This window comes from Penaeus monodon, chromosome 13, assembly GCF_015228065.2.
Source record: "Penaeus monodon isolate SGIC_2016 chromosome 13, NSTDA_Pmon_1, whole genome shotgun sequence".
NCBI classification, from domain to species: Eukaryota; Metazoa; Arthropoda; class Malacostraca; order Decapoda; family Penaeidae; genus Penaeus; species Penaeus monodon.
The window spans coordinates 9,260,136-9,271,448 of NC_051398.1; the positions used below are offsets into that span (position 1 = coordinate 9,260,136).

General features: G+C 35.5%; 1 protein-coding gene across 1 annotated transcript in view; it reads right to left on the reverse strand.

Annotated features, from left to right (window-relative positions):
* LOC119580103 (tyrosine-protein kinase ABL1-like) overlaps window positions 1–11,313 on the reverse strand; it is a 90,631-nt gene that overhangs the window by 78,754 nt on the left and 564 nt on the right. The window lies entirely within an intron of this gene.

Below are 11,313 nucleotides of genomic sequence, written 5' to 3' on the forward strand. Positions count from 1 at the left end.
GGGTAGAATTGTTGGTGATATTGGGTAAGAGAGAGGGGGAGGGAAGGGGAGGGAAAGGGAGAGGGGAGATGAAAGGTGATTGGGAGGGAGGGAGGGAGGGAGGGAGGGAGGGAAGGAGGGAGAGAGAGAAAGACAGAGTGAGAATGAGAGTGAAGAAAGAGATGAGAGAGAGAGTGTGTGGAAAGAGAGAAAAGAGAATAGAGAAGAGAAAGAGAGAGTGAAACGTGAAAAAATGAGAAACGAGAGAAAGTGAAAAGAGAGGAGAGAAGAGAAAAGAGAGAGAGAGAGAGAGAGAGAGAGAAAGTGAGAAACCGAAAGAAGATATATACACATGTGTACGGGTATTTTCAGCATGGCCGAAGTACAGTACAGTACACGAAATATCAATATCTACATTTCTCAAGAATTATTATAGAAACTACTCACAAAAAGAGAAAAGAAACTTGAAATCGTCTGTGTCATTGTCAGTGATTGTTATTAAGGTGTGATTAATGACATTATCAAATGCGTTTAATTTCACATTTTCTATGGCGAGAAAACAAAACAATGAAGCAACTGAATAGGGAAAATGGAAAAATTAAACTATAATGATTAAACTAGTATGATAAATTGCTATTATGACGATGGATCTAGTAGCAATTAGAATTTAAAATAGATGATGTTATTGAAACACGTGGAAATATGACGATAAAAAAAAATATATATATATATATATACATATATATGCATATATATACATACACACACACACACACACACACACACACACACACACACACACACACACACACACACACACACACACACACAATATATATATATATATATATATATATATATATATATATATATATATATATTATATTATATTATATTAAAAGTAGTAGTAACAGCAGCATCAGCATTAGCTCTAACAATTTGATGTAGAAGGAACTGACACTGTAAATAACAACACATGTGGTGATAAAAAGGGGCGTTTTATGGTTGAACAATTATAGCAATATTGCGATGGTCGAAAATATTGCTTGCGGTAACCATAGCACTAGTAGTAGTACGGGAAAGACTATTATAGCAATAGTAGCGGTAAGACTAGCCCCCCCCCAAAAAAAAAATAATAATAATAATAAAATAAAAATAAATAAATAAAAAATAGACAACAGCAGACTGGTAGGTGTCATTGTTAGCTGGTGATTCTAATTTGATTCATATAAACAGTTTCTGCAGTAATAATAACGAAAATGTAAGTGCAGATAATATTAATAGCTCCCATAATGACTATAATAATAACGGTAATGATGACAATGCAAATAATCATAATGATAATAACTACAGCACATAAACAACACAGCAATTGTATCAACGAACAGTTCTCAAACAGAAGTACTGAACACCCTCAGCTGCGCACATAAAACACATGCTTAGCTCGTAACGGCCTATGTCCAGTTTTAGCACTGTTAGTATCAGTTTTTTCTTCTCCCTTCAGCTGTATGGGTGAGGATATTTATGATTTCCTGTAGAGAATGAAGAGAATCAATCTACCTGGTGTTTTATGATACCTCTTTTTTATATATAAATCTTCCTGTCTCCCAGGGCGCCCGCCTTTACATGTATTTCTGTCCGTCACCGTATATATTTTTGTTTCTCCTCCTCCTCCTCCTTCTTTCTTCTTTTTCTTCCTCCTCCTGTGTGTGACTGCCTACCTCCCCCCTTCCCGTAGCCTAGGAATTTTTGCTTAAAAAAATGGCGTTCTGAGGCGACAGCTCACAGGAAATTTGGATTTGACCACGCCCTTGAAAATAATATGCTGCTGAACTTAAGCATTCATCGTTTTTTCATGTAACGGATATCGAAGTATTTCTAGGAAATAAATTGCTATTAAGAAAAAAGAAAAAAAAATCTTGCACCCGTTCTCTTTCAATAAATAGAATATTCCTTCATTTTACATATTCGATCCAGCTTTATTTTCGTAATACCCACTGAATATTAAGGTTAAAACATTATAAAACCCGCCAAATACATATATATATATATATATATATATATATATATATATATATATATATATATATATATATATATATATATATATATATATATATATGCGGTCAGCCTTACGCCATGCAGGGGTCCTGTTCTGAATCATCCTATTGTTCAGACGAAACCTATTCAATAGAAACAAAACCATTTCTTCACACTACGCTAATCCTCGCGCCAAATGCCGAACGCTTATCATTAATCAGTGTAGCATTAAGCCCGTCTCGTATTAGTATGTGTTCAGGACTCATCCAAGTCCTCGCGCGGTGGGTGACGTTGATTATTATTTTTTTGGCTACGTTCTAGCCCTCTTTTGTGGTTGAAATACGCCATAGGCTAGACAATGCTGATATATTATGGAGGTCTTGTTTCTTAAGGGGGGGCATTTTTTTTATATATGTGTATAAAATCTAGTAGGTGAGTTTTTTGTGACTTGGAAGAGCAATTTGCTGAGTCTCTCACGAAGGAAAAAAAAACAAACTTTAATATATCATGGATATCCGATTCTAGCAGGTATTGTTCATGATATCGGTTTCACTCAAGTTTTAGTGAAAAAAGTAAATCCCTGTCAGTATTAAAATAAAATTATTAAAAACAAGAAACCAAAAAGAACAGCAAGCAACTCAAGAAGTAGTTTCTTGCTTACTTTCTTATACACATACATAAATCTAAGGAAAAAGAGCATCAGTCAGACGCGGAGAAGGGGATCAAAAAGAAAACGAAAGTCGATCCTCTTTAGATTATGAAAACCCACGCACACACTCTCCTATGACGAGACATTTCCCTGCACGCAAACTTTGTACCATGAGAACTTTCATGAACGATAAAGAAAGAAAGAAAGAAGAGGAAGAAAAAGAAAAAGAAAACGACAGGTGCTTTACACTCATATAAATCAAATACATATTATAGGTACTTTCTGTGAAGGTTTTGTTGATACGAGGTTTATCTTGGGTAAAGAAAACGGGGGAAAATTACTGAACGGGAAAAAAGTAAAGGTTCTATGTGTAATTACTAAGTAGTTAAGTATTTAGAAGACTCAGGTACGCGAAAAATTAATGTCAATTCTTTTTTCTATACTAGGCACTTATTTTAAGAAATATATTTTGTTATTTATATCTCTTAAACGGGGGGGGGGGGTCATAAGACATACGCAAGGGACATTCTTCCATATTCTTTGTAGAGAGAAAAAAGTGCACACACACACACACACACACACACACACACACACACACACACACACACACACACACACACACACACACACACATATATATATATATACATATATATATATATATATATATACATATATATAATATACACATATACACATATATACATATATATACATATACACATATATACATATATATACATATATATACATATATATACATATATATAATATATATGATATATACACATATAGAAACATATATAAATATATACACATATATAAATACACAGAGAGAGAGAGAGAGAGAGAGAGAGAGAGAGAGAGAGAGAGAGAGAGAGAGAGACGGAGAGGGAGAGAGAGACGAGAGGAAGAGGAGAGAGAGAGCGAGACGAGAAGGAGAGGAGGAGAGAGGAGGAGAGCGAGAGAGAGAGAGAGCGAGAGAGAGAGAGAGGAGGAGAGAGAGAGAGAGAGGAAGAGAGAGAGACATAAAGGAAGAGAGAGAGAGAGAGAGAGAGAGAGAGAAAAGAGAAGAGAGAGAGAGAGAAGAGCGAGGAGGAGAGAGGGAGAGAGAAGAGGAGAGAGAGAGAGAGGAGAGAGAGAGAGAGAAGAGAGAGGAGAGAGAGAGAGAGAGGAGGAGAGAGAGAGAGGAGAGAGAGAGAGAAGGAGGAGAGAAGGGAGAGACAGACAGAGACAGAGGGACGGACAGAGACAGAGAGAGACAGGAGAGAGACAGAGAGAGAGAGGAGACAGAGAGAGAGAGAGAGAGAGAGAGAGAGAGAGAGAGAGAGAGACAGAGAGAGACAGAGAGAAGAGAGAGAGAGAGAGAGAGACAGAGACAGAGAGAGAGAGAGAGAGAGAGAGAGAGAGAGAGAGAGAGAGAGAGAGAGAGAGAGAGGACTTACCTCCAATGCCGCCACAGAGACCCTGCACCGAACATCGTCCTTCCACCGCCGCGTCACCCCCTTCAGAGTCTGTGGCACACTGTTATAAGTACTGTCGGTGTCAGCTGTCACGGTCGGTGAGGCTGTTATCATTTGTCTGTTTCCCCGACCGCGTTCTCTGTCTCTCCGCTTTGTGTGGTCACCGGTCTGTCCACGTTTTGAAAGCTTATTGCTTGCATAAGTTAACTGTAGTCCCGCCCTCGGTTGTTTCGCCCCCTCTGTTCGTATTTTCTAAACCATTTTTAGTTGTTTTTCTTATTCTCCTTCTTAATTCATTTTATCCGTTCTTTCCCTCTGTGCTTTCCGTGGTCTACCTTCGCTTTATTTTTCCTAATTTTCTCGTCTCCATCCTTTTCCTTTCGATTCCATCTTCCACCGTCTTGTCCCTCTCTAACAGAAATCGGGGGAAACATGGAAACAGCTGTTGCTCTCTACGTTCTGGGTGGGATTCGTGGAGAGAGAGATAGGGAGGGAGGGAGGGGGAGGGAGGGCGAGGGAGGGAAGGAAGGAGGGAGGGAGAGAGGGAGGGAGGGAGGGAGAAAGAGAGAAAGAAGAGAGAGAAAGAGAGAGAGAGAGAGAGAGAGAGAGAGAGAGAGAGAGAGAGAGGGTGTGTGTGTGTGTGTGTGTGTGTGTGTGTGTGTGTGTGTGTGTGTGTGTGTGTGTGTGTGTGTGTGTGTGTGTGTGTGTGTGTGTGTGTGTGTGTGTGCGTGCGTGTGTGTGTGCCGTACATATGTATTTACCCGGACATATATAGATATCGGTACAAATACCTTCCTCCCTAATTAACTATTCTCGTAATTTGTACTTAGTCTATCTTGCTTTCTAATTTAGTTTCGATTTTGAATACTTGCATAAAATAGATTCGGTCTGTTATTAAGAAACACTTATTATCTAATAAGGGTTACTAATGAATAAATCTTATTCATCTTATTCCTCTAACTCAAAAAAAACAAAACCTCTGGCGATTTTCATTACCATTTCATTATACTGCATGACTCAGTGACGCGCTCTGTCAATTAACCGTGACTCATACCATCATGCATTAATTTCTGACGCGAATTTCCGAGTTCATTATATTTTAAGACTTTCTTTTTTCAGTGACTCATTTCGGGATATGAGTCGTAAGGTTGCCTAACTAGCATCATCTTGAGTTAAAAATCCCATTAACTTTTTTTTTTGCTTTAACTGAAGTTTGAATGATCTCTATGATACTCTGAACCCCATGTTTCCTGTCTTCATTAGATTTTACGAGTATCCTAAACACACTACTATACTTACATACTTTTCTAATGGCATCTGAAGTAATTGCTTCAAGAAAACACGAATCGTCAGATCACTTTTAAAATACCACGCGTCTCAGGCAAAGACCATAGGTGAACTTCAAAGACCCAGCGTTTTAGCACCGTCGTCATGGCAACGGTGACGCTCCGGTGCACATGTGTCTGTAGCCATCTGTCGGGGGTGAGGCTAACTAACGCTCCCTCGTGCAGTTCAGGCTAAAGTATTCACCGTGAGAAACATGTATTTAATGATGATGGTTTAATCGTTACTACGGTCGTTAATTCACATTATAGCATCTACTCTTGCTCTTGTTCTCGAATTTCTCCTACACATTACATGTTAACCCCGTGATAGTAAGTTACATGTTATTAAATATTTATAGAAACAATTATAGCCCATGCACATGGTAATTCACAATACTAAACAATAATACTGTATAGATTAAACAAATCTCCCGCTCAAAAGTATCACGATTTTGACTATTCCTCAACTTTCTCTCCCCCTTTATCAACTTTCTCTCTCCCCTTTACAGTGATCTTAAAATCCAAGTGGGCTCTTTTTAATCCTCTTTGAAACCCCTTATGATTATGGCTAAAAATGTAAATGTTTTAGTACATCTTAATGAAGACCAGAATGCCTCTTTTTCACACTAATGGGATGAAATTCAGTAACAGATTTGACTCATCTCATACTTGGGTCCGCAGCCTCCGGAATATTCCTTGAAAAAAAAAGGAAACAGACTTAGAGAATGAAGATATATTGTGCTAAGTTCTGTGTTAATGCACATAATATAATACGTCGAAAAAGGAGAGCGAAAATCTTATACATACGATGTTAGCAATGGCAAAGTACGGTGCAAACACACACATACACAAACAACACATACACAACAGCAAACAAAATACACACACACACACACAAACAAACAAACAAAACACACACAAACAAACAAAACACACACACACACACACACACACACACACACACACACACACACACACACACACAATAAACAAACAAACAAACAAACACACACACACAACAAACACACACACACATTTCTTTAGTCTGTGTGTATGCACTTACATGTGAATACGCAATACATGCTCTCTGCCTTAAAGCCTTTACAACGCATATAACAAGAAACCTCTATGCGTTCATCTAAGCTGCCTGGGTTCGAGTCTCGCTCAAGACGAAAATAATTTATCATTATTAATATTATCATCTTTTTATTGGTAGTCGTTTTTATTCGTTGCCATTAGTATCATCAACATTAGTGTTAGTAATATTTTTTTATTGTTACTAGCATTAATATTATTTTTGTTATTTTTTAAATCATTGATAATTACATCAATTACTGAAATCTATATAGTTTGGTAAACTATTATAAAATGATGATGATGGTATTGAATGAATAATTAATGGTAATGATAGTAATAATAATGATAATAAAAAACAACAATGATAACAATAACAACATCAATAATAATAACAATCATAATAAAAATAATTAAGAGTAATATTAGTACTACTACAAATAATGATAAAAATAAAAATGATAATGATAATGATGATAATCATAATAATAACACAAAAAAACATAAAAAATAACATTAATAATAATAATAATAATAATAATAATAAAGATAATAATAATAATAATAATAATAATAATAATAATAATAATAATAATAATAATAAACAATAATAATAGTAATCATAACAATAATTATTATCATAATAATAACTATAGCAACATCAACAATTATGAGAATATTGATGATGATGATGATGATGATGATGATGATGATGATGATGATGATGATGATGATGATGATGATGATGATGATGATGATGATGATGATGATGATGATGGTAATAATAATAATAATAATAATAATAATAATAATAATAATAATAATAATAATAATAGCAATAATAATAATAAAAGCAATAATAATAATGATGATGATGACGACAATAATAATAATGATACTGCTACTACTAAAATAATAATATTAACAACAATAATAAAAGTAACAACCAATCTAATAATAATAATGATAAACCGCACACATACACATTCTCATAACAATTTCGTAGATTAAATATATTAGAAAGAAGTAAACCAATAGAGCAAGAGTAGCTCATCATCACCATCATCATCATCATCATCATCATCATCATCATCATCATCATCACCATCATCACCATCATCATCATCATTATCATCATCGTCATCTAGCTCTGCCTCCTCCTCCGCATCAAAATCATCATCATCCCCTATCTCCTCTTCCTCATTATCCTACTCCTCCTCGTCGTCATCGTTATCGTCATCCTCGTCAAAAGTAGAGTTAGTAAGAGCGTTATTACTTTTGGCACTGATAATATCGTTATCTTATAATTAATGATTTTACTTATCTATGACTGAAATCTCTGTCTGGTGAAACGTAATAAAATTAAAATGATGAGTATAATATAATAATAATAATAATAATAATGATAATAATAACAACAACAACAACAACAACAACAACAACAATAATAATAACAATAATAATAATAATAATAATAATAATAATAATAACAATAATAATAACAATAATAATAATAATCAGATGTTGATAGGCTATATTTGAAGAGATGTGATGGTGGGAGAGGCTTGATAGGAGCTGAAGAATGTGTGCAGGCAGAAGTAAATAGTCTTGACAAGTACCTAAGTGCATCAGAGGAAAAAAAATGTTGAAAGAAGTAAGCCTCAGTAGTACCCTAGAAAACAAAAAGTATGGGAGGAGCAAAGAGGATATACAGAAGAAACATCAAGAGGAATATGAGAGTAAAGCACTGCATGGCCAGTTCCTAAAAGGTATAGAAAAAGTAAAAGGCAGCAAATCATGGGAGTGGTTGAAAAAGGGCTATTTGAAGAAAGAAACAGAAAGTACAATTATAGCAGCACAAGATCAGGCTCTTTGTACAAGAAATATGAGAAAAACGGTGTATGGAGAGAACGTTGATTCAACTTGTAGGGTATGTGGTTCTGCAGGTGAAGCTTTGTGAGAAATGGGTATTTGGGAAGTCTGATCAGTGGCATACACACAAGCCTGAGAAAGTGCTGGAATCAGAAGACTGCAGGATTTTATGGGATTTCCCCATACAGACCGACAAGACACTAGAGCACTACAGACCAGATATCACTGTAATTGAGAAAAAGACCAAGAAATGCCTTCTCATCGACCCAGCATGCCCATTTGACACACGTATTGAAAAGAAAGAAGAAAAGTGTAACAATTACTGCGACCTGAAATGGGAAATTGCAAAAATGTGGAGAATGAAAGATGTTGAAGTTATTCCAGTAGTAATAGGGGCATTAGGGACAGTGACAAAGCAGTTCGAGAAATGGATACAGAAGCTGGATTTGGAAATTACAGTTGAAATGTTACAAAAACCTTGTTTACTAGGAACAGCAAGAATAATTCGAAAAGTACAGGACATGAAGTGAAAAGTAAAAGAGAAAGAAGCTACAATACCTAAGACCACTGGTTGTGGTCCGCTACTGCAGCTCATTCACCAAGATGTAAGACCAATTTTGAGAGTACCAGAAATAATAATAATAATAATAATAATAATAATAATAATAATGATGATGATAACAACAACAACTATCCATCAATAATAGTAATAATAATGACGATGACGATGACGATAGTGGTGATAATGGTGATAATATCAATAATAACAATAGCAATGACAATAACAATAGCAGTCAGAGTACCAATAAAAATAATCCTAACAGCAGCAACAAGAATAATAAAACTAACAACAACAATCGTAATAATAATGTTAATATGATTTAACACGAATGATAATTATAAAGAATGATGATGGTGGTAACAATAATAATACTAGATCTGTTTTATTGTAGAATGATATAGATTTTGGAACTGGTAAATTTACGTGAAAACAGCACTATAGTTCCCCTTAAAAACTCTACATTTTCTTTGAATTCAATAAACGCATTCGTTTTCTTTGAAATTAATACGCGTAAATTACATGGTAGACTCTAATTATTCTCATCAAAGAAATATGGAAAAGAGAGAGAAAGAGAGAGAGAGAGAGAGAGAGAGAGAGAGAGAGAGAGAGAGAGAGAGAGAGAGAGAGAGAGAGAGAGAGAGAGAGAGAGAGAGAGAGAGAGAGAGAGAGAAGAGAGAGAGAGAGAGAGAGAGAGGAGAGAGAGAGAGAGAGAGAGAGAGAGAGAGATATTATAATTATATATATATACATATACATATACTTACACATACATACATATAAATATACGTACATATGCACATTTATATATATACACATTTGTCCTGGGCAGGACGTTAAACTGCACCCTAGGGTTCAAGGATAGTACCCTATGAACTCCCCGTGCAGGGCAGTGGTTTCTGCAGAAGGCGTTTGTCATTGCAACTGGTTTCATAATGATGATGATACATATATATACATATGTATATATATACACATATGTGTATTTATATGTATATATATATATATATATATATATATATATATATATATATATATATATATATATATATATATATATATATCATCATCATCATTTAACGGTAGGTTCATATCTGAGCCGCCGTGGTCACAGCATGATACTCAATTGCAGTTTTCACGTTGTGATGCTCTTGGAGTGAGTACGTGGTAGGGTCCCCAGTTCCTTTCCACGGAGAGTGCCGGTGGTACCTTTTTTTTTTAGGTAATCATTCTCTCTTATTTTATCCGGGCTTGGGACCAGCACTGACTTGGGCTGGCTTGGCCACCCAGTGGCTAGGTAGGCAATCAAGGTGAAGTTCCTTGCCCAAGGGAACAACGTGGCGGTCGGTGACTCGAACCCTGGAACTCAGATTGCCGTCGTGACAGTCTTGAGTCCGACGCTCTAACCATTCGGCCATATATATTATATATGTATATATATATATATATATATATATATATATATATATACATATATAAACATATATACATATATAAACATATAAGTATGTATACACGCACGCACACATATATATATATAATATATATATAGAATATAATATAATATTTATAATATATGAAATATATATAATACATAACATATATATCATATCATACATTAAATATTATATATATTTATAGATTTTGTATACTATATATATTGTATATATGTATATTTGTATATGATATATAAAATACATATATATATATATATATCATCATCATCATCATCATCAGCCTGGGTCAGTCCACTGCAGGACGTAGGCCTCTCCCAATCTTTTCCAACTTTGTCTGTCTTGTGTTTTTTGTTTCCAGTCTCGGCCCCCAAATTTCGTTATTTCGTCGCGCCATCTTGTCATTGGTCTGGCCCTTGGTCTCTTTATATTATCTATAGCCCAGTCTGTTACATTCTTTGTCCATCTGTTATCCTGTCTCCGATGTATATGACCTGCCCATTGCCACTTTTTCTTTTTGATGCTCGCAAGTATATCTTCTATTTTTGTCTGTTCCCTGATCCACGTCGCCCTCATCCTATGTCTTAGGCTAATTCCCACCATCAGTCTTTCCATCCCTCTCTGGGTACTTATTAGTTTCCTCTCCAGTAATTTGGTTGTAGTCCATGTTTCTGATCCATAGGTCATAACTGGTAGGACACATTGGTTAAAGACTTTTCTTTTTAAACATAATGGCAAAGAACCTCTTAGTATGCTACTGTGTCTGCCAAAGGCGCTCCAGCCTAGACTGATGCGTCGCTTAATTTCCTCTTCGCTAGTGTGTTGTGTACAGTTGCCTAGGTATAATATTGTCCACTACCTCTAGTACCCTTCGCTTGTAACGTTTGAACATTAGACT